Raw genomic sequence first — 25429 nt, 5'->3', positions numbered from 1 at the left:
AGGTACTGAATCCATAGAAGGAATATCCGCACTAGGATCGCGATTATAAGCCAAATAGCCAAACATCCTTTCTCAACCATACGCTGAGCCTTCATATAAGAAATAACCTTGCTGGTAGAATGACCAAGAGTTCCTTTCCACTCTAATCGATGTAACCCCGGCATGGCTAGGGTCATCGTCTTGGCATGACAATCCAATATAGCATGATATAGTGACAGCCAATCCATACCAAAGATGATATCAAAATCTACCATATCAAAAAGTAGAAAATCCACACCAGTCTCAAGACTCCCAATAGTAACTACACATGAATGATAGACATGATCTACTACGATAGAATCTCCCACCGGAATGGACACACACACAGGAGAACTCATAGAGTGACGAGGAATCACCAGATATGAAGAAAAATAAGAGGAAACATAGGAATAAGTAGATCCTGGATCAAATAGAACTGGAGCATCTCTATGGAAAACTGGAACAATACCTGTAATCATGACATCGGATAATTCGGCCTCAGGCCTAGCTGGAAAAGCATAAAATCGGGGATTGGCCCTACCACTCTGAATTACGTCCCTGGGACGGCCTCTAACTAGTTGTCCTCCACCTCTAACAGCCTTACCTCCACCTCAAATGGTCTGAACTCCACCTCTAGCTGCATGACCCCTACCTCTAGCTGGCTGAGTAGGAGGTGAAGTAACCGATGCTGGAACCATAGCACGAGAACCCTGCTACTACATGCTGCCCTGATACATGCGGCAGAATCTAGCAATGTGCCTCGGATCACCACAAGTATAACAGGACCTCGGCTGTTGTGACTGCTGACCCGAACGGGATGAATAACCGTTGTAGTGACTTTGGAGTGGTGGTGCACTAATAGGAGCTGAATGTGCACTATATGTTGGCTGCCCAGAGTAAGGAATAATAGGGTCGTGACTTCCTGAAGCACCGGTAGATGCCTGAAGTGCTGAATGAAACGGTCTGGGAGGATTATCCCTACCAAAATTACCCCTGCCTCCAGACGAGGCACCACTGAAACCACCGAACTGACGAGGCATCTTATCAGACCTTTGTCCTCTCTCCTGTGCAAGAACCATCTCAATCTCCTCACGACATTAGCAGCCACCTGAAAGGAAATCTCACTTCCAGCCTCCTTGGCCATCTGGAGCCTGATAGGGTGAGTGCGACCCTCAATAAACCTTCTCACTCTCTCTCCCTCAGTAGGTAGTAAAAAGAGAGCATGATTGACTAAATCCACAAAACGGGATTCATACTGAGTAACAGTCATACTGCCCTGCTGTAGACGCTCAAATTGCTAGCGGTAATCCTCTCTCAATGTGATAGGGAGAAACTTCTCTAGAAATAGCCGTGAGAACTATTCTCAAGTCAGTGTAGGTGACCCAGCTGGTCTGGTCAACGTAAAATCTCTCCACCACCTCTTGGCGGAACCCGTCATCTGAAATACAACAAAATCGACCCTGTTGGTCTCAACTATACCTATGTTCCGTAGTACCTCATGGCAGCGGTCAAGATAATCATGTGGGTCCTCAGAAGGTGTACCACTAAAGTGAACTGGAAAGAGCTTAGTAAACTTATCCAGTCTCAATAAGGCCTCAGAAGACATGGCGGGCCTTTTACCAGCTTGTGCCGTAACAACTTGCTGAATTACCCCAACTGGCGAGACTGCTAGAGCCTGATTCTGGGGAGCCATCTGCTCCGGAGCAGGAGTAGTGGGAGTTTGTGCTCCTATCTTAGCCTGTGAGACGGCTTGTGCCACTGTTAATGTACCATTCTGGGCCACGCCCTCCATAAGACTCACCAAACGGACTAGAGCGTCCTGAAGCACTAGAGTAGCTATGAATCCTTCCGGGACCTGAACTGGTCCAACTGGTACAGTCTGAACTGGAACCTCCTCCTAAAGATCCACCTGAGGTTGTACAACATGTGTTGCTGCTCGAGCTCTAGACTGAGCTCTACCTCTGCTTCTTCCTCTGCCTCGGCTTCTAGCACGACCTCGGCCTCGACCTCTAGCCCTGGCCATAGTTGCCACCGGGGGCTCTGGTCCCTGTCCATCGGTAGATATATTACGTGTTCTCACCATCTGCGAGAGAATAAGAATAGAATGGTTCAATCATCGATGATAGTATAAGATCGCATGACAGGATAAGAAAGAAGTGATATTGTTCCTAAACTTCATAGCCTCTGAGAGATAAGTACAGACGTTTCCGTACCGATCCTTCAGACTCTATTAAGCTTGCTCGTGACTCGTGAGACCTGTGTAACCTAGTGCTCTGATACCAACTGTCACGACCCGAAATTCCCACCTTCGGGACCGTGATGGCGCCTAACATTCCACTTGCTAGGCAAGCCAACATTAGAATAATATTAGCCATTTAAAAAAAATTAAATTAATTAATAACAAAGAAACAAATGCGGAAGTAAAGTCTGAAATGTAGTAAATAATCCATAATAATAGTGATGTCTAAATACTATCCCACAACTGGAGTCACAAGTGCACGAGCTTCTAGAATAATACAATTAAAGGTCTGAATAAAATTCAAGTTGTTTGAAATATAATACGCAACTAAGATAAGATAGAAGGGGACTTCAGAACTGTGAACGTTGTGCAGTTATACCTCAAGTCTCCACTGGTAGCTGTATCCGGGCAACTCTACTGTACGCCACTGGGACCAACTCCGAAATCTGCACAAGAAGTGAAGAAGGCAGTATCAGTACAACTGATCCTATGTACTGGTAAATACTGAGCCTAACCTCGACGTAGTAGTGACGAGGCTATGACAAGATACATACATAAACAACCTGTACAAGTGTTTATAAATACGAAGTAACAATAATACAATAAATAAAAATTTATAAATTGGGAGGGAACATGCGAAGGGGAAAGATATAATAATTTCAGCAGGAGATGTATCACTTAGCAGTCAATTAATTCATCAACACTAAAATGAGTAAATGATAATATGAAAATGGCATAGCACCACAAGTGATTTTACTCTCATTTGACACGGCATCACCCTTCGTGCTTTTACACTCTCTGAAAATGACACGGCATCATCCTTCGTGCTTTTAAACTCACAAATGCCATGGCAACACCCTTCGTGCTTTTACACTCACAAATGGCACTGAAACACCCTTCGTGCTTTTACATTCACAAATGGCACGGCAACACCCTTCGTGCTTTTAAACTCTTCCTTACCATGAAAATAATAATATAAATTCGGAAGAGTATTTAAATGCGAGGATATACACTTATCAATCAATTCAATACCAAAATTCGGACTTCACCTTCCAAAATATTCAACAATAATGAAATGAATAATAATTCACAATAAACAAATTCCACTCGCATGCTTTGACTCAACCACTACGCATAAGTACTCGTCACCTCACATATACGTTGTACCCGCACATTAAATAGTGTAGCAAATAGACAAATAAGTCATACTCCCTCAAGTTAAGGTTAACCACGACACTTACCTCGCTGGCAACCAAATTCAAGAATCCAATAAACCTTTGCCTCGCGAATTCGTGTCCGAAATCTTCAAATCTAGTCATAAACAATTCACTATACTCAATACAAATTGTAGAAATTAATTCCATATGAATTTACTAATTTTTCGGATTAAAATATGAAATTCATCTAAAAATTCATCAATGGGTCCCACGTCTCGAATCTTGAAAAAACTTACGAAATACGAACACCCGTTCCGAAACTAGTCCAACAATAAAAAAAAATTACCAATTTTCAATGTCAAATGGACTTTCAAATCTTAATTTTTTGTTTTTGGAAATTTTTACAAAAATTCCAATTTCTTCCATCTAAATCTGAAATAAATGATGAATATAGACATTGATTTATGAAATATAATGACTTTTGATTATAGAACACTTACCCAATTCAAAGTCATGAAAAATCCCCTTGGAATCGCCTAAATTCGAGACTCAAAACTCAAAAATGAGTAAAAATAGCTAACTTCTGATTTTACGGGTTCTGTCCAGGCCTTTCCGCATCTACAGACACTTGACCGCATCTGCGATTTCCGCTTTTGCGGACATGGGGCCGCTTTTGTGGGATGGGGTTCTTATGCGGATAAGAAGTCGCTTCTGCGGCTTCGCAGATGCGAAAAACGTTCTGCACCTGCGCACACTGTCCAACCCCTTCCCTTTCGCTTCGGCGTGGCATAACTCGCTTCTGCGAGGTTGCATCTGCGGTCTAAAATCAGCAGGTGCGATTATACCAAAAGGCTAAAATTTTAGATTTTTCCTTAAATCCAAATTTTGATTTGTTAACCATCCGGAATCCACCCGAGTCCCCCGGGATCTCAACCAAATATCCCAATAAGTTTTAAAACATAACACGGACTTACTCGGGGTCTCAAATCACATCAAAAAATATCGCAATTACAATTCACACCTCGATTCGAACTTTAAAGTTTTTAAACTTTTTAATTTATAAATCTTGTGCCAAAACATGTTAAATGAATCCGGAATGACTTCAGCTTTGGCACAGAAGTCATAAATGACATAACTGAGCTATTCAAATTTCCAGAATCGAATTCCAGCTCCGATATCAAAAAGTCAACTGTGTGGTTAAACTTGGAAATCTTTAGCTTTTAAATTTGTAGGTTTGGTTAAATGGTCATAACTTGAGCTAGGGACCTCCAAATTAAATTTCAGGCATACGCCCAAGTCTCAAATCACGATACAGACCTACCGGAACTGTCAAAACATAGATCCGGATCCGTTTGCTCAAAACAAAATTAACTCAATTGAGTTTTAAGGCTCTATTTCACATTTTAATCAATTTTTTATATAAAAACTTTTCGAAAAATTATACGGACTGCGCACACAAGTCGAAGAATGATAAATAGTACTTTTCGAGGTCTTGAACACAGAATTAATTATTAAATTTAAAGATGACATTTTGGGTCATCACAACAATACAACCATCAACCTGCACCACACATGTACATGTGCCACAACATTTCTCAAATAACAATATCAAAGCCACAACAATATAGCCCACAGCTGAACAACAAAATGTACAAAGTCACAACTATAACACAAGGGTACGGGGAGTGAACAACAACAAAACATGCTTCATATAACAAACAACTCCAATTCACGGCATATTAATAGCCTAAGGTCTAATCCGGTCAATTACAATACATACGCCTGTGTACACACTCGTCACCTTATGTACATGTCTAGCACAAATATTTCAAATTAGACCAAATCCTAAAGGGTAATTTCTACACACAAAGTAGGCAAGATATTTACCTCAGTTGCAGAAGTTGCAAATGCGACCAGGGGTTTACAAATACGAACACTCGCAGATGCGACACATGGATCTCAAAAGAGAACCCTGTCAGTCTAAGAAGATGTTGCAATTACGACATGGACTTCGCAATTGCGATGCCAGCCTTATTCGCAAAAGCGTCCAAGTGGTCGCAAAAGCGACCTGTCCAAGCCCAGTACCAACTTCGCAAATGTGATAAAGGTGTCACATTTGCGAAACCTGACACCCCTTGCCCACTTTGCAATTGGGAACTGGTGCTCATAATTGCTATAACCACAGCACCAGAACACCAGCAACCTGAAACTAAATTCCAAATAGTCTGAAACTCACCCGAGCCCCCGAGGCTTCACAGCAAATATCCACACAAGTCTAAATATATCATATGAACTCGCTTACGAGCTCAAAAAACTAAGATAATATCTGAAACCAGGAATCGAATACCAAAACACATAGAATTCACAATGAAACTGAAGAATCACTAAAATCACAACCAAGTATCAGATTCCTACCAAACCAACTCGGAATGACACCAAACTTTGCGTACAAGTTCCAAATGATAAAACGAACCTAATCCAAGTCCTAAAACTAAAATTCAAATCCAATTACCATAAAGTCAACCCATGGTCAAACTTAGAAAATTTCTAAACCTTCAAATTGCCATCTTTCCACAAAATAGCAGAATCAACCTAGGAACCTCCGAATTTAATTTCGAGCACACGCCTAAGTCTGAAATCATCATACAAATCTATTGAAACCATCAAAATACCGTTCCATGGTCTCTTTTACAAAAGTCAAAACTCGATCAACATTTCCAACTTAAGCTTCCAAACTAAGAACCAATTATTCCAAATCAATCCAAAACCTACCCGAAACAAAACCAACCATCCCCACAAGTCATAAAACTACAAATGCACATACGGAAAGCTTCAAAAGAGTAAATGGGGCTCAAATACACAAAACGACTAGTCGGGTCGTTACAGCCACACTATGTATTTCATGTGTAGATCCAATTTTTGATGTTAGAGGTGATTGGTAAAAGCAGCCTTTGTCATCAGCAAATTAAAAGAGAGAGAATTTGAACAAGATACGGTTCTTGAATACATAATACCCTGCTTATTATTATTCTGATAAACATCAATATTTATATCGGCTAATGTGCAATTTCAAGTCCCTTCTGCAATGCAGCCAGTTCAGTTAAGGTGTTAGAAGTTGTTGGCATTTCTTTCGGAAGGATCCAATGTGATGTAACAGAAGGCAAATTTTGAGTTTTCTTTGCTTGTGAGTAGTTTGTATTCAGTGGATGTGATATAACATTATGTTGTTAGGAATTAGAGATGATTTATATTTAATATTTATTGTATATTTTGTGCGTTTTCATGTAAAAATCTATACCTTCATCAAAAATATGTTGGATTTGAATGAACCTGTTTCTGATTCTTATTTTTTCTACTTATGTGTGCCAGAAACTGCCGAAAATGAAAAAACTGGACAATAACTATGCATGATAATAGTTTGGTTTCACAAAGGTGCCTGAGAATCAAATATTAAAAACGTTTGTACTATTGAACGTGATAATTGACTATTTTGTTGAAACTAAGGGCTTAGAATGTTGGTCCCTAATTTTAATTCATCATTCATTTTGTTTAGTTGTAATACTATTGGTAAGAATTAATATCTTTATTTTTATTGGTTTATTAAAGCCTTAAGTTTCAAATACAAGATACTTTTCTTGTATAATTTAATTTTTCATACGTTTAGATAACTACAGGTTGATTACATGAAAATATTATAAACGAAAGTAAGGTACGAGAAACATAGTAGCAAATAAATCTGAAAATGAGCATTGCATATCACTTTTCTTTTATAACCAAAAGCAATTACAATAGGAGGGGACATAAACCTTATTGCTATAACACTAGAATTTCAAGATAGTTGTTCCGTCAGAGAGAGCTACAACTATTTTATTTCTGAATAAAAAAATAATAATTTTATTTTAGGAATACTCAATTTTTCCCCTTTGCTACTGAAGCAATTTTACTGAAAGATTCCAGAGTAATTTGACAGCTCATCCAAAATAAACTCATCAAGTAATTTATCCATAAAGCTGATCAAACTTAACAGCTTTTCGTACTGCAAAAGAAAAAAAACAGATAAAATCAATAATAGATATAACATTTTAAAATTGGATATTAGATGAGATGAAAATTAAAGTTGAAAACCGACCTCCTCCATTGTTTCAAGATGTCCCTTTTGTCCTTCACTGCAAGTACAGCATGTTGGATTCTTCAAACATTCACAAAGCAATTTGTGTTCCAAAAGGAGCATTTTGTATTCGAGCTTAAGTAGCTTGTTTTCATTCTTTGCTCTAACATTAAAAAGCACCATAAAAACTTCATGAAAATAGTAAATAAATAACAAGCAAGAAAAAAAAAGGAAACTGAAAGAAACTCACTTGATAAGTTCTTGTTCAAAACTAGAACCCCGATTCCCAGAAGCCATTGGTTAAGAAACTAGAGCAAATTAAGATAAACCTTTTTTTTTGCGATATGACTTGATTCTCAAAAGAGGAGAAAGCCCTTTAAATAGATTGTTTTCATAAAGTTCTTACCAAATGTAACTAAGACGGTACATATTATTGTAATATGAAATCAAGGAATCCTGAAAATTTAGAATATCTTGAGAACATGGTAAGAAATTGATTTTATTATTCAATTTCAAGAAATTAATTGAACGCAACCTAAGAAGTCTTAAATAGGGACACTAGATCTTGTAATATAGGTTTTCAGAAACAAATTTAAAACTGACAACTACTTTCCAAATTGAGGAAACTAAAGACGGTAAGTGCCAAATTTGAGTTCACAACAAGATATTGATTACGAAAAACTCTACGTACGCAACTAAAATTGGACATGCTCAACTCGAAATAGATATATTTAATAATGGTGTGTGTCATGTATTTATCGATGAATTTACATATTAATAGAGGGGATTCCTCTGGTTAACATGTGATAAACACCCAAACAAAATAACATATGTGCAATGGTATACATATGTTTCATATAACAAAAGTATTTTTAATTTTTCTGATTATTTTGAAATTTAGAACCAGATGCCTCTCCAGAAGCATTTCCTTTTGGGTTTTAATGCATAACGGGAAATATTTTACAGGCTCAGCCTATCATGTCATGAGTAATATAATTACTAACAAATATTTTAAGTGGATGGAAACTCAACACACAGAGTAAATAAAACAATTTTTATGGCTATGTTTATCGTAAGTAGACTTTAAGTAACTATAGGTGTGACCTAATGGTCAAAAAGAATAATAGAACCATAAGCTCTCGAGTTCAAATCTTAGATGAAGCAATAAAATAATGTGTGATTTCTTTCCATCTGTCTAAGCTATGATAGGCTAGCAGATGTTCGCTGAAATAGTCCATCGAGATGCATGCAAATTGACCCATATTCCATTATCATTAAAACAAAAAATAAAAACTTCCAACACTTGATGATCTAAATTCGATATATTTAATAATATGTCATCTTTGAACCAATAGAAAAAAGAAACTACTAAAGTTTCCAAATTATCGTGAACCACAATTTGAAAATTTCATTCCTTGTATTGATCGACTATACTCACTCATGTATATTAGTATATTTTAACTTGTAAAGTTTCAGTGAAAAGGTTGCAAATTGTAACGATCCAGTCGGTCGTTTCGAGGTCTAGCATATCGTTCGCCGATTTGAGACATTGAGTAGCTTCATTATATGTATAATGACTTGCACATGTAGTCGATTTTGATTTTTGAAAAGTTCAGAGTTGATTTGGAAGAATAATTCTCAATTCGGAGTTAGAAAAGTTGACCAAGGTTTGACTTTTAAGTAAATAACCTTAGAATCGGGATTTGAAGGTTCGTATAGGTTCGTAAGGTGATTTCTAACTAGGACGTATGTTCGGGTTGAGTATCGGGTAGTCCGGGAGCGATTTGGCGCTTATTGTCGGAAGTTTGCATTTTAAAGGTTTTTAAATTGGCTAAGTTGACTTGGAGCGGACTTCGGTATTATCGGACTCCGAGTGGTATTCTGGGACCTTGCATAGGTTTATATAGTTGATTGGGACTTGTATGTGAAGTTTGGTCGTGATCTAGAATGTTTAAGAGTGATTCAGACACTTAAGTTGCATACTAGTTAAGTTTAAGAAAAAGAGTTGACCATGGTCAAATAGTGGACTTAACGAATTCGGATTCATGATATAGAAGTCTAAACAGGTTTATATGATGATTTTGAACTTGTCCACAAGCTTCGTTTAGATTCCGATGAGTTTGGATTGAGTCGCGCTTTTATTTCATGTTTCGGCATCATTTCGTGTGGCATAAAGGATACCCTACTGAGCGAATGACCTTTGATTTTTTATTCGATTAAACCATTAGATTTGTATCATAATTATGGAACCATAACAATAAGAATCGTCGATTTATGAGGTTATATGAGAGAGTTATGCCAATTTAAAGATTGTTCGTTTCTTGTGCGAACTTTTGTTTTTTGCAAATACGAAAAAGAAATTTTGGGTTTACTGGTCAACACGAAAAATTATTCTTCGCGAACGCGAAGGCGATGAACAAAAATTACCTGGGCAGTATTTTAAATTAGCAAACGGAATATTTTAGTATTTTGAGCATATCTTGAGTTCTAGAGCTACGTTTGAGGTAATTTTTTCAGTTTTGTCATCGTCTCAACAAGTGGTTAAATATCTAACCTTTATTTTGATATTTTTCCATAAATATTTCAATTAGTTATCATTTTTATCCGTGTTTGGATTGTAAAAATTGGGTCTTTGAGTCCCAAAATTAAGAAATGGTAAATACTTGATTTGATGGTCAATTCATGGACGAAATTGGATGATTTTCTGCCTATAGACTATATAAGTTATGGGTAATATTTATTTTTGATAATTTACGGAACTCGGACGTGCGAGCCTGGGGTTGACTTTGTTGACTTTCCGTGCAGAGTTCAGAATTTGTTTCTAATTGTTAAATTACGAGTCTTTGAGTATATTTTTATTAAGTAGCACGTTATTTGACTAGTTTCGGATCGTTTGGAATTGGTTTGAGGTGTTAGAGAGGTGTTAGAGTCGGGTATCAGATTTATCCCATAGGTGCTATATTTTTTGTGTGCTATATTTATGGGAGCTACGCACGTATGAGGTGACGAGTGTCCATGCGTATGCTAGATTCTTGATCATGTCTGGGTAGACTTAGACTCACACCACTTTTTAACTATGTTACTTGAGTTTTCCTTGCATGTTTAAATACCTTAATTTACATTTTAGCTAGATACTAGACTTGCGTAGAGCATTGGACTTGCTATTTTAGATACTTGAAGAGCTACTTAATTGTTCGTGGAAGTTATACTTCCTTTTGCCGATTTCTTCCACGTTGTGCGTATTTGTCTGAAAGTTTTATTTAATTTCATCACTCACACATATATTCATTAGGGCTAGTGACTCGTCAAAGTTTAATATTCTTATGAGATCGGGCTGAACGCCTCAGCAGTACTCTTATAGGATCGGGTTGTTCGCCTCGGCAGTATTATTTAATCACTCTTATGCGATCGGGTCATTCGCTTGTAGTATAATATAACACACTCTCATGGGATCGGCCGGTTGCCTCGGCAATATCATGTAACATATTCTTATTGGATTGGGTTGTTTGCCTCAGAATTTTCATGTAATATATTCTTATGGGATTGGGCCATACGTCACGGTAGGAAATTGTACCATCATTCTTATAGCGTCGGGCCGTTCACCTCGGCAGAATCATGCCTAATCTTCTGTAAGGATTCAGCATACCTATGAGTCTTTCCGACTTGATATGTGATATTATATTTGGTATTGATCATTATGTATTCCATTCATGGTAGTATCCGGTATTTGAGGACTTAGTATTTACTCTTCTATTGATGACCATGATACACACATACATATGCTTTGTTGTTTTAATTTTCCATACTTCATACTTGTCTACCTTTATTGTACTTTATTTATTGGACCACTAGTAAGTGTCGATATCGACTCCTAGTCAATACTTCTACAAGGTTAGGCTAAATACTATTGGGTATGCGTTGATTCACATACTCATACTACATTTCTGCACTAGTTGTGCATGTATTGAGATAGGTACTTCTGGTGGTCACACAAGCGCATAGGTGATGTCGTTGAGGAGACTTTGTGGTGAGCTGCATTCTATGTTATGATATACAATACACGGAGGCCCCATCCGATCAATTTATTGTATTCTGTCTATATCCTTATTTCCAGACAGTTGATGCAGTAGCATTTTATATTCTAGTAGATGCGCATGCACTTGTGACACCGAATTTTGAGAATTTAGTCTATTTATCTTGGATGTATTTCTGTTATGGCATTCGATATTGCATTTTGGATCATATTCTAATTTTAAAGATAATATTAGTATATTCTTTAAAAAAAATACAGAGCTAATCTCGCTTAATTATATCATTTTTCTACAATATATTATAAACCGTCGATTATCGTGTTGATTAAACTATAGTCTTGCCTTATGGCAGCGTTGGGTGTCATCACGGCCTATGGTGGGAATTTGGTCGTGACAGCTTGGTATCAGAGCACTAGGTTCACTTAGGTCTCAGGAGTCATGAGCAAGTCTAGTAGAGTCTTGTGGATCGGTATAGAGACGTCTGTACTTATCTTCGAGAGGCAATATTGTTGTTAGGAGAACTTCCCTCCTTTTATTCCTTGTGCGATTTGATTTCGGTTAATGCTTATGTAATTTATTCCTTCCTATTCATTCGTACGTGATGTCGAGCATTCGATATCAGTTGGGCACAGATGAGTTGTGGAGATGCTACAGATGTGGTGCATGATACTTTTCCCTGCGTATACGGCAAGGCTACTATCGTCACCTTGTGGAGGGATGTTCAGTCGTTTTAGTCTAGTACTAGTATTGGTATTGCCCACAGGTTCAAAGCTATACACAGTGTACTGTGATCTTTCTCGCGTTGTTGTGAATGGTAGGGTATTTACTTAAATGTTGCGGCAGTGAATGCTTCAGGAGGAGGATTATTCAATTCGTGACGGGAAGATTCGGTATTTAATCCCAGCACAGAAGACACAATTGGGCTATAGATGTTCATGCTTTGGTTGACGAAGTAGCGAGAATGGAAATCTCCAAACTTGGTGGAATTCTTGTTTAAGTTGTGGTGTCGTCGTCCTTGTTTGAACTTATTAAGGCTCGTTGGTGTGATGTTCTTCATATGTTTGCCTTTGGCGGTACGGTGTTGCGAAGTGGTACCTAAGAAGCGATTATCGGAGATGACGATGTGTTGCAACTTCAGGGTCGAATCAGTGTTTTCAGAGGTAATCCTTGAGATGACTTCTATAATTAGGAAGTTTGAATGTGACAAAAAGAGTTTGCTTGGAATATAGAGGAACGTGAATGCTTGATTATCTTTTTGGGATGCAATATGGCTTTGAGTTTTAAACAAATTGTTGGACCTTTAATTGATGTTAATGGAATGACCGGACTCTTACATCTAGTGGATGAGTGTGGACTCGAGAAGATCATCTGATTTCGTAGTGATTATCACCATGGAAATGATGTTGGAAGATGTAGATAAAAGGTTACACAGGTGGGCTATCTCCTATGAGGAAGTTAGAGGTTGCATGATTTATGATGAAGTTCCCATGAAAAGTTTTACCTTCTATCCAACGGGAGGTATGTACAGCAATGTGGGTCTCGATCGCCTGAGGAGGATGGTGTGACCGTCATGAATTTGAGTGTGCATTGGGGCTAATAATTTGGGATGTGCCATGATTTGTGCAACATGAACTTATGAGAATTCAGCTAGGAAACAGTGGGGGGTCGTGATAACTGAGAAGGAGAAGTTAATGTGGGTTCTTGGGTTATGTAATTGTGGCTTAGTTATGACTTGAAAAGGTGGACATCAAGGGTAACTCGAGCAAGGAACTTGATGGAGGTGTGTTACATTTTTCCTTATCGATATATGGAGGTTGTAAGACGACTCAGATTTGATATTCCTTGTAGATGTAGTGTTCTAGGGAAATTATTCAGCTTAGTATAAATAGAACTTTTTGTCATTTTTAGGGTAAGTTTTGTTTTGGGAGAGCACCTGAGCCATTTTTCTTTACTGTTTTGAGTAATATTGTACTAGATTAGGTTCTAAACATTAGATTTTCTTTCCCTAATCAATTATTATGCATTCTATCTTAATTTCTTCTTTTATTTCTTTATTTTTTTATGAGTAGCTAAATTTCTAGCTAGGGTTGTGGCCCAACCCTAGTGTGGGTACTTAATGGGTGTTTGATTTAGGACTTGTTTGTGATTGGGTTAGTGATATTTAGCCTAGTTCTTGCTTGAATTCAATTAATGGTCGCAAACATTGATTCATGCCTAATTGACTTAGTCTCTACTTGAGAAAGAGAGACTAAGTCTCGGAAAACTTGGCTAACAAGAAATTGGGGTGAACTCAAGAATTTGATAGCCAAATTAAAGGGTTGAATCTAGAGATAGTAAAACCCGACTTGAGCATTTATTACTTGTTTTGTGAAATACCCATTTGGACTTGAGAAAGCCAAATTGGGCAAAATTACTCAAACTACCAAGAGGTATAGAGTGGGTAATTGCGTGTGATTGCTATATTGCAACCCCGGCCAATCAAACTTGCCCTAGTGTTTACAACCCATTAGGTAACCACCTAGGTTGAAGTCAAGACCCTAGATCTTTTATCATTTGGAAAATAACCAAAACCAAAAAATATTATCTTCTAGTTTTATAATTGCAATCAATAGCTTAAAGTAGAAGTAGAAACAACAAGCAAGAATGTGGAAGTGTAATCTAAGGCATATCGTACAATTACACTAAATATATACTTAATCCCAATTCTAACTCCCTGAGGATTTGACCCCGACTTGCGTTGGGTTTTATTATTGCTTTGACCACCTCACTACCTATATTTATGGTGTGAGTTTGGGTGACATCAAGTTTTGGTGTCGTTGCTGGGGAGTTAAACGAATTTAGCTATATATCTAGGTTTTTGTGTGATTTGTATTCTTTTCCTTCCGAGTCACTAATTTAGTTTTTGAATTGCTTATAGGTACGAGAATGGCTCTCAATAACGAGCCCATTGGTAATTTTCCATTGGGGGAGGAAGTGGACGATAATCAAGGAGATGAGGTTCTTCCCGAACCTCAAGCAAATAGGCGAGGCCGACCGCCTAATGATAATGTTCCAGTCCCTCACCCACCTCCACCAAGAGCGGCAGCGCACCGGGTGTTGCCGAACGAGGGTTATGCAAGTGCTATAGTCCCGCCCCGCATTAGGGTGGGAAACTTCTAAATTACCAATGTGATGCTTACACTACTTAAGCAATGGGGATTCTTTACCGGGGCTCCAAATCAAAATGCTTACAAGCATCTCAAGGGGTTCATCGATATTTGTTGGGGGAGCAAGAAAACCAATGTTTCTGAGGACGCACTGAGGTTGAGGCTATTTCCCTTTTCTTTACGGGAAAAAGCATTGGACTGGCTAGAGAGATTTCCCAATCACTCTATCCATACATGGGATGAGTTGGCCGAAACATTCATTGCCAAATTCTTCTCTCCGGGGCACATGGCTGCACTACGGAATGAAATTCTAGCATTCAAGCAAGAGCCCAATGAGCCATTGCATGAGATTTGGGAAAGATATCGTACCATGGTTAAAGAGTTCCCGAATAATGATATGACCGAGGCCATGATCCAAAAAACCTTCTACAGGGGGATCAACACAACAAATCAATGTGTGGTAAATCAACTTACCGGCGGGAACTTCATGAACACACCTTATGCCGAAGCTTGTAAAATTTTGGATGAGATGGCGGATACCTCATCGGTATGGAAAAGTAGGGACAATGTTCCGCAAGGTGACCCCAATGTCATTAACCTACACAAAGAACTATATGATCATGGGCAAGCTATCGTAGAGTTAACAACCATAATGAACCAATTGGCCAAAGCTCAGCTGCAACAAGTTCAAGGGTCGAAACAAGTGAATGCGATGGAATGTGTAAATATGATAATGAATATGGGACGGCAAAAAGGTTAACAAGGGCAAAGCCGTCTGGAACAATTCATGCAAGATGATAGTGGGTATGACCAAAGTGATTCGTATAATGAGCAAGAAGAAGTGCAATTCGTCAACAATTATCAAGGTCAAAGAAACAATGCGCAAAATCAACAACAATAGAGATCACAAGGAAATCAAGGAAATTGGAACAACCAAGGCCCCCAAGGCAATTGGAGTGGTGGCAACAGCAATCAAGGTAATTGGGGAAATAACAATAATCAAGGAAACCAAGGCAATTGGGGTGGCAACAATCAAAGTAATTGGGGAGGTAATCAAGGAGGGTGGAACAACAACAACAACCGGGGGTCAGGATTTCAAAGGCCCCCGATGTTCCAACAACCAAGAAATCCACCTCCATATCCTTCTCAAGGCCTAAGATCTTCTAACAATGAGATGGGATGGATTGAAAATATGTTCAAACAAATGATGGAGAAAAATGCCGACGCTGATGCTCAATTAGCCTCCCACAACACTTCAATCCGCAATTTGGAGGTTCAACTTGGCCAAATCTCACAAACATTGAACACTCATCCTAAGGGGGCACTACCAAGTGATACGGTGGTGAACCCAAAGGGTGGGAATAATACAGGATATGCTATGGACGTGACTACGAGAAGTGGAAAATGTGGAGATGCAACCACCTCAAATCAAAGAAGAATTGTGGATGATGATGTTGTGGTTCAAGAAGATGAAATTCCAAGGAATGTGGTTCAAGCTAATGACGAAGTGAGAATTGATATTGATAAAATGTGGAGGAGACGCAAGAAGAGGTAAACCCATCTAGGGAGGACGTGATTGACATACCGGAACCAGTAGTGCCAAAGGCTAAGGCACCAATACCAAGGCCTCCTCCTCCATACCCTCAAAGGCTTGCAAAGCAAAATAGTGAGAACCAATTCAAAAATTTTATTGACATGATGAATAGTTTATCTATCAATGTACCATTGGTTGAGGCATTGGAACAAATGTTGGGTTATAAAAAGTTCATGAAGGACTTGGTCACCAAGAAGAGGTCGATGAATTGTGAAACTATCAAGATGTCACATCAAGTGAGTGCTATTTGGCACTCAATGGCTCTGAAATTGGAATATCTGAGTGCTTTCACAATCCCTTGCACTATTGGGAGCGCCGACTTTGCCCAAGATTTATGTGATTTGGGGGCAAGTATCAACTTGATGCCCTATTTAGTGTTCAACACTTTGGAAATTGGGCAACCAAGAGCCATATCTATGAGGTAGCAAATGGTGTATCGGACTATGAAGAGTCCATTGGGAATTATTGATAATGTGTTAGTCCGGGTTGATAAGTTCATCCTTCCACCAGACTTTGTGATCCTTGATTGTGAGGTTGACTACGAGGTGCCTATTATCTTGGGTAGACCTTTCGTTGCTACGGGGAAGGCTCTTGTTGATGTGGAAGCCGGTGAGCTCACTTTTTGGGTGGGTGACGAAAAGGTGGTTTTCTATGTGTGTAAATCGATGAGGCAACCAAATAGCAACGCAGTTTGTTCATTCGTGGATTTAGTGACCGAAGTAATTATTGATGATGCTAGTGCCACAATAAATGTTGAGGATAATGTGGAAGCCGTATTGCTCAACCTTGATGATGAGGAGGAGACAGAAGGCTATGCGGAGTATGTGAATGCATTGCAAGGGATGGGGTCGTACACTTATGAGCTCCGCAAGCTATCTTTGGATCTTGAAAACCGGAAGACTCCTCCAACAAAGCCCCCGATCGAGGAGCCTCCCACTTCTGAGTTGAATCCATTGCCTTTGCATCTCAGGTATGAATTCCTTGGCCCTTCTTCTACTTTACCGGTTATCCTTTCTTCTTGTTTGACTAACATGCATGTAGAGTCCACATTGGAGGTGCTACAAAGGAGGAAAAGATCAATCGGATGGACCTTGGCGGATATCCGAGGCATAAGCCCCGCCTTTTGCATGCACAAGATTATATTGGAGGAGGGTGCCGAACACTCTGTTGAACATCAAAGGGGGCTAAATGAAGCAATGCAAGAGGTGGTAAAGAAGGAGATCATAAAGTGGTTGGATGTCGGGGTTGTTTACCCCATTTCTGATAGCTCATGGACTTCTCTGGTGCAATATGTCCCAAAGAAAGGGGCATGACTGTGATAACTAATGACAAGAATGGATTGATCCCCACAAGAATTGTCACCGGGTGGAGAGTGTGCATTAACTATAGGAAGCTTAACTATAGGAAGCTCAACAAAGTCACTCGGAAAGATCATTTTCCGCTTCCATTTCTTGATCAAATGTTGGATAGGTTGGCCAGACGTGATTTTTATTGCTTCCTGGATGGATACTCCAGCTACAATCAGATTCTCAATGCTTCTGAGGACCAAGAGAAGACCACTTTCACTTGTACATATGTTACCTTTGCATTCTCGAGGATGCCATTTGGGTTATGTAATGCACCAGCAACTTTTCAACGGTGTATGATGGCTATTTTCACCGATATGGTGGAAGATATTCTTGAGGTCTTCATGGATGATTTCTCTGTCATTGGGAATTCTTTTGATGTTTGCTTGAACAACTTGGACAAGGTATTGGAAAGATGTGAGGAAACTAACTTGGTTTTGAATTGGGAGAAATGTCACTTCATGGTCGAGAAAGGCATTGTCCTCGATCACAAGATTTCAAAGTATGGTATTGAGGTTGATAAATCCAAAATTGAAGTGATCTCCAAACTCCCTCCCCCTACATCCGTGAAGGGAGTGAGGAGCTTCTTGGGTCATGTGGGGTTCTATCGCCGATACATCTAAGATTTTTCCAAAGAGGTGAACCCTTTGTGTAAACTTTTTGAGAAGGATACCAAGTTCAATTTCAATGAAGATTGCATGAAGGCATTCGAGTTGCTTAAGTTCAAGTTGACTACTACTCCTATTATTACCGCACTGGATTGGAGCTTGCCTTTTGAGCTCATGTGTGATGCAAGTGATGTGGCGGTTGGAGCGGTGTTGGGGAAATGTATCAACAAAATCTTCCATCCGGTCAATTATGCAAGCAAGACGATGAATGATGCCCAAGTTAACTACACAGTGACCGAAAAAGAGCTCCTTGCTATTGTCTTTGCTATGGAGAAGTTGTGCCCGTACTTGATAGGTACAAAGGTGATAGCTACACCGACCACGTGGCGCTTCGGTATTTGATGAGCAAGAAATATTCTAAGGTAAGGTTGATGTTGTGGGTGCTTCTATTGCAAGAGTTTGAATCTAGAGATAGTAAAACCCGACTTGAGCATTTATCACTTATTTTGTGCAATGCCCATTTGGACTTGAGAAAGCCAAATTGGGCAAAATCACTCAAACTACCGAGAGGTATAGAGTGGGTAATTGCGTGTGATTGCTATATTACAACCCCGACCAATCAAACTTGCCCTAGAGTTTACAACCCATTAGGTAACCACCTAGATGGAAGTCATGACCCTAGATCTTTTATCATTTTGAAAACAACCAAAACCAAAAAATATTTTCTTCTAGTTTTATAATTGCAATCAATAGCATAAATTAGAAGTATAAACAACAAACAAGAATGTGGAAGTATAATCTAAGGCATATCGTACAATTACATTAAATATATACCTAATTCCAATTCTAACTCCCTGAGGATTCGACCCCGACTTGCGTTGGGTTTTATTATTCCTTCGACTGCCTCACTACCTATATTTGTGGTGTGAGTTTGGGTGACATCAATTTTTGGCGCCGTTGCCGGGGAGTTAAACGGATTTAGCTATATATCTAAGTTTTTGTGTGATTTGTCTTCTTTTCCTTTCGAGTCACTAATTTTATTTTTGAATTGCTTATAGGTATGTGAATGGCTCTCAACAATGAGCCCATTGGTAATTTTCCATTGGGGGAGGAAGTGGACGATGATCAAGGAGATGAGGTTCTTCCCGAACCTCAAGCAAATAGGCGAGGTCGACCGCCTAATAATGTACCAATGGTGTGATCCGACGATGTGTGCCAGAGTGAGAACAAATGGGTATTCTTGAGGCTTGCCACTTTTCACCGTATGGTGGTCACCATGGTGGAGCAAGAATGACAGCAAAAATTTTGAGTTGTGAATTCTATTTTCCTAGTCTCTACAAGGATTCTAGTAAGCTTGTCAAGTGGTGTGATGAATGCCAAAGGGCCGGTGGGATCTCAAAAAAGAATGAAATGCCTCTCACCACCATTTTGGAGATAGATATCTTCGATGTGTGAGGTATTGATTTTATGGGTCCGTTTGTTAGCTCTTGTGGGAACACCTACATTCTAGTTGCAGTGGATTATGTATCTAAATGGGTTGAGGCCATTGCTTTGCCCAACAATGAATCAAGGAGTGTGGTGGCATTCTTGAAAAATAATATCTTCACGAGGTTTGGTACCCCAAGAGCCATTATTAGTGATGAGGGTTCGCATTTTTGTAACAAAGCTTTTGATACCTTACTCACAAAGTATGGTGTCACTCACAAAGTATCAACCCTCTACCATCCTCAAGCAAGCGGACAATTTGAAGTCTCCAACCAGGAGATAAAGAGTATTTTGTCAAAGACAGTCAATGCCAACCGGACGGATTGGTCAAGAAAACTTGATGATACTCTTTGGTCTTATAGAACGGCCTACAAACACCGATCGGGATGTCTCCATACCGGTTAGTGTTCGGGAAGGCATGCCATCTTCCGGTAGAACTTGATCATAAGGCCATGTGGGTTGTGAAGAAGTTGAACCCCGAATGGTATGTCGCGGCAAATCTAAGAATGTAACAATTGAATGAGCTTGATGAATTCCGGTATCATGCCTACACAAGCTCATCTTTTTACAAGGATAAGATGAAGTGCCTCCATGACAAGTACATCCACAACAAGGAATTTAAAGAGGGTGATCTTGTGCTATTGTTCAATTCCCGGTTACAGATGTTTCCGGGCAAGTTGAAGTCAAAATGGAGTGGCCCATTTGAAGTGTTGAATGTAACCCCCTTTGGTGCTCTAGATTTGAAAAATAAGAATGATGAGGTGTTTAGAGTCAATGGGCACCGGGTTAAACATTATCTTGGAAAGGTTGATGATGGCCATATTGTGGCAGTTCTTCATTTCAAATGATTGGTAATCTGCGTCGTGCCGCGACGTTAAATCAGGCGCTTCTTGGGAGGCAACCCATGTACCTTTTTCTTTTTATTATTTTTCTTCTTTGTTAGATAGCTTTGTTTTGTGCTAACTAATTTTGAAGCGTATGCAGAAATGGGTGTGCATTGCAGGGACTGTGCAAGAAAAATTGGCTAAGTGTAGCAAAAGTGCAGACCACACCAAAATTATGTGGACCGTACAATCACTCTATGGTCGTATAATTCTATGTGTGGTCGCACAACTGGAAGATCAAAAATGCATGGTCTCTGAAGTTTGGCCTGTCAAATTTCCTTAACAATTTGCGGACGCACACACAATTGTGCAGTCCGCATAAATTTTGCAGCAGCACTCACTCTTGTGCAGACCGCAGAAATTCTTCCAAGGTACAGGTATGAAGTGCGGACCGCACTCAAAATTGTGCGGCCGCACTCAGGTAAGGTCTGGGCCCGATGGGTTAACCTAAAATAGGGTTTTTCATAACTTTTCATACTTTACACTCTCTGAAATCTCAACCCCTAAGCAAGCACAGCGCATACCCCATTAGCTCTAAATCTTCTCTCATTTCATCAAGTTAGATTCTCACCTGCATCATTCACTACTAGTATGTTCAATCCATGTTAGATTTTTGTGCTTTCTTCATAATTTGTGTTCTTGTTTTCTTTGATTAGTTTAGTTATTTTTAAGCCTATAAATGTCTAATGTGCTTAATATGAGCTTCAAAATCATGTGGGTAGCCTTGTATGTGTTAATTAGGGACTGCGTAGACCACTAAGCTTGTCAATTTGTGCAAACCCTGTCTAAATTGTGAAAAATACATGAACCCTAGTTTACTAGCCGTGAAATTCAAATTGTGCGGCCGCACACATTTTTGTGCGGTCCACAGTCCTTTAACCTAGGGCTTTTGTGTGCTTGAATTGTGCGGACCGCACTCAAAACATATGTGGTCTGCAATGAAATTATGTGGTCCGCAGCAAAATTGTGCGGTCCGCATTGATGAATGATCAGAGAACCCAGTATTCTGAACCTGGGGTTGTGCGGCCGCAATCAAAATTGTGCGGTCCGCACTTTTGGTTGTGCAGTCCGCACTGCCTTTTCTGTTTTTCCACAACTGGCCTGCAGCTGTCATGCATATATCTGTGTCCTATGAACCTGAACTCTAACTGATTCTTATTGTTATGAATTGCAGATGATGGTTAGCTCACGTGGTAGAGGAGATACATCAAAAGGGAGGGCAGAACCCTCTCGAGGCCGAGGCCGAGGCCGAGGCCGAGGCAAGAGTAACCTACTACTTTCCATTCAGAGGACCATAGGCAAGAAACCACCGCCAACAGAGTTCCTGAACCCTTCGAGACCAGTGAGTATCTCCCATTTGGGGAAGCTTCTGAGGGTAACTCCGTGCAAGCACAGTCGGAAGCCCAATCACAACAAGTCCCGGGTAGATTCCATTTGGTAGATGAGTCATCTTCCGCTGCAAGTTCTTCTAAAGGTTCGGAAGAGGGAAGCCAAGATTCTGAGCCCTCTTCCTCACATGCCCCGGCTGCACCAATCAATGTTGATGATGATGATGGTAGATGGGGTGATGCTACAGTGGGGGGTTTAGAGAGTTCGAAGAAAAGGAAGATCTGGGAAGATAGATTTGTCAGCTAGACTGCCTTCAACATATTTAAAGAGTGGTGGCCCCAGAGATCGCTCACTCTTGAGCGACAATTCTTGATGAAGGATTTGGACAAGCACAATCCAAATGCCCTCAGACAGTTCCAGGAGAGAAAATGATGGAAATGGTTCACCCAAAGCATCCTCGATGCAAATGAGCACTTGGTTAAAGAATTTTATGTCAATGTGGCTCACATTAAGAAGGGTACCAAGGTGACAAAAGTGCAAAATCTGAAAATTCGATACGACTCATGTGCTTTAAACTCTTATGTGGGATTTGAAGAAGGGGAGGCAGTCCAATACTTGGAAAAGCTAGCTATGGGTAATGCAGCTCGCCTGTGGCTAGCTGATATTTTGGATTTTCAAGGATCAACACCTCTGTGGCTTACAGCAGGGGTTCCCATAGTTTGGGCCACCCTAAATTTTGAAGCAGAAGGGTGGAAAACATTTGTGTGCAGCCGCATTGATCCGTGCCTAAATGAGAACAACCTCCCACTTCTCCGTGTAGTCCTGGTGGCTTCGATTATGGTTGAGTATTCGATTAATGTTGGTGCCATCATGTCCACCATCATCACATTAGATGTCCAGAAAGATGAGAGATCATACACGTACCCGAACTTCCTCACAGAATACTTCAAAGATCAAAAGGTGGAGCCTAGGCAATATGATACAGAAATAAAGGCCAAGAAGCCTTTCTCATGGTACCACCTGCAAGGTTATGACAACCCAAATTTGAAGGGTAAGGCAACTACCTCCGCTGTCCAGTTTGAGGAGCCAGCGGTAGTAGTTATTGATTCAGCGGCTAAGCCTTCCACAACAGTCGGTCCTTCCACCGGGACAGCAGACATGCCACCACTGTCTTCTTCTAGACCACCAACTTCATTATCAGTGCCAGCTTCATCCACTTATCTACATACTACGTTGTGAGTCTCCCATACATTGGCGAGTCTCAACAACTGGATGCAGGCAGCTACTTCAAAGCTATCTGACATATCTAGTGTTGTTGCAACACAGTCAGCAGCCCGAGCAGCACCACAAGTACCTCCGTCAGTGGAGGAAACATTGAAGAAGATTCTGGACAACCAGAAGACCATTATGGAGACTCTAGTGGCGCATGGGGAGGTCATTGAGGAGTTGGGAAAGCAAATAAAGAAGATGCAGAAGTCTCAGGCATCGAAAAGGTTAGTGGACAAGTTGAGAAAAGTGGTTTCCAAAATTACATCTGCCAGAGATGTACCACTGGACTTACTTATGGAGGGAGCACCTTCAGACCCAGCAACACAGGCATCACCAGCAGTACTAGAGGAATCACATATAGCACCCTGCCAGTCTAAGGAGCCGGTTGTGACTGCCCACACCACTGAGGAGATGATCCAGATGCTCAACAACCCTGTTGTCCCTCAGCCAGGTGATGATAAGATATAGTTAGAGGAGATGATGGATGGCGTGACAACCTTCTTAAGGGATTAAGTCTATTTTATTTTATGTTTAGGCAAATATAGTAGTAATGAATAAAAGTGTCTCAAGCATGATTCACTTGGTACCGACACATTTACCTTCGACCTTATGGTTAAAAACAAAGTTGTTGGCATAAAATAGCTCTAGTTGTGACCTTTTGACTCTTGTGTTGACTTAAACAGTCATCGAGTGGTTCAATCGAGCCATTTTTGATTCCCAATCTTAACTAGGGTTGTTGTGGGCCCCGACTCTGTTCTCTTTAGCAATCCTGCAGCGTGAAAGGAGAGGTATTGAATTGCAAGTCCAAGTTCCCGTGCTAATACTCTAGAACTTGCCACGAATGTTTTTCTAGGCGAAATGCTAAGTGTAGCTTGGATTGAGAAATGATTGTAGGCTCTCCTTGATCCGATTTGAAGTTTGAAATATTCCATAGCCTACCAATGTGATATCCCTAATCAACCCATTTGAGCCTAAGCCATTTTTTGTTCAATAACCACGTTACAAGTCTTTATCCGTTTTGTAATGACCCTCTCTTGGCACCCAATATTTTCTTAGCATTCTTGAGAAACAATTTGCAAAACCATAAGTTTGGGGGAGAGACGAGGAGATTAAAAGTGATAAAAGGTACAAAGAAGAGAAAGAAAGGAAGAAAAGGGAAGGCAAAGAAAAGAAAGAAAGAACAAAAAGAAAAATGCCAAAAAGAAAGTGAATAAGGTAGAAAGTTGAAAGGATTCAAAGAAAACAATGATGAAAGGCATGGAGTAAACAGAAAAGGAGAAAAATGATTGTCATGGCCAAAAAAGAGTGATGTTACGTCTCTCTAGTTCCTCCGAGGAAAAAGGAATTGACTCAAAGAGTCGACAAAGTATGAAGAAAATGGAGTGCGATGAAACCATTCTATTCCAACAAGTCCTACCTTAGTCCAAAAGCCTTTATTGCATCCCGCAAAAGCCCTACATGATTTCAAGTTGAGTGAGCTTACATTAGTGGTGATTTACATAAGGGGCAAGCTTATGGTACTTAGAGCAGAACTTGTGACATTCTTTTGAGAGAGATGAGCGAACTTTTCACAATCCTTGCATCGAGCGTTACATTCTAAAGTAAGATATGCTAATGGAGAGTAGAGGAGGAGGAGTTTGGGATCCACAATGACCTACATGAAAGAGCGAGCCTCCTTGATGAATAAAGTCAATTCTTGATTCTCTAGTGTCACATTAGAACTATTGAACTCAAAAAGCCAAGTCATTGCATTGTTGATAATTCATATGTGTTGTGGGTGATTGTTTGTCCCAATTGGTGTGTGATTGATTCATCTTAGACTAGCTGAAATATCTTTTTTTTTCTAGTGGAGGTGGGAATTGCCTTAATTGCTTGAGGACAAGCAAAAGCTTAAGTTTGGGGGAGTTGATAAGTAGGGATTTTGACCGCTTATTTGCTCTATTTTACTTGCGTTTTAGCTCAAAAATGCTTAAAGGTAATCCTGGGAACTAATAAAATGTGCTTTCGTGCAGGAATATTGGGAGACGAACCAAAGAAGTCAAAATCAACTCATAAAGGAGTCAAAATGGATAAGGACCAAAACAAGGCAAAAGTCCCACAGTGCGGACCGCATAATACAGTGTGCGGCCACAGAACAATGAAACATCATTGTCAGATGTCCTTCAGATTATGCGGACCGCACAATTATTGTGCGGCCGCAAAAGAGGAGATTCAG

This window comes from Nicotiana tabacum, chromosome 17 (assembly GCF_000715075.1).
Source record: "Nicotiana tabacum cultivar K326 chromosome 17, ASM71507v2, whole genome shotgun sequence".
Classification (NCBI taxonomy): domain Eukaryota; kingdom Viridiplantae; phylum Streptophyta; class Magnoliopsida; order Solanales; family Solanaceae; genus Nicotiana; species Nicotiana tabacum.
Note: the sequence above shows the minus strand (reverse complement) of the source record.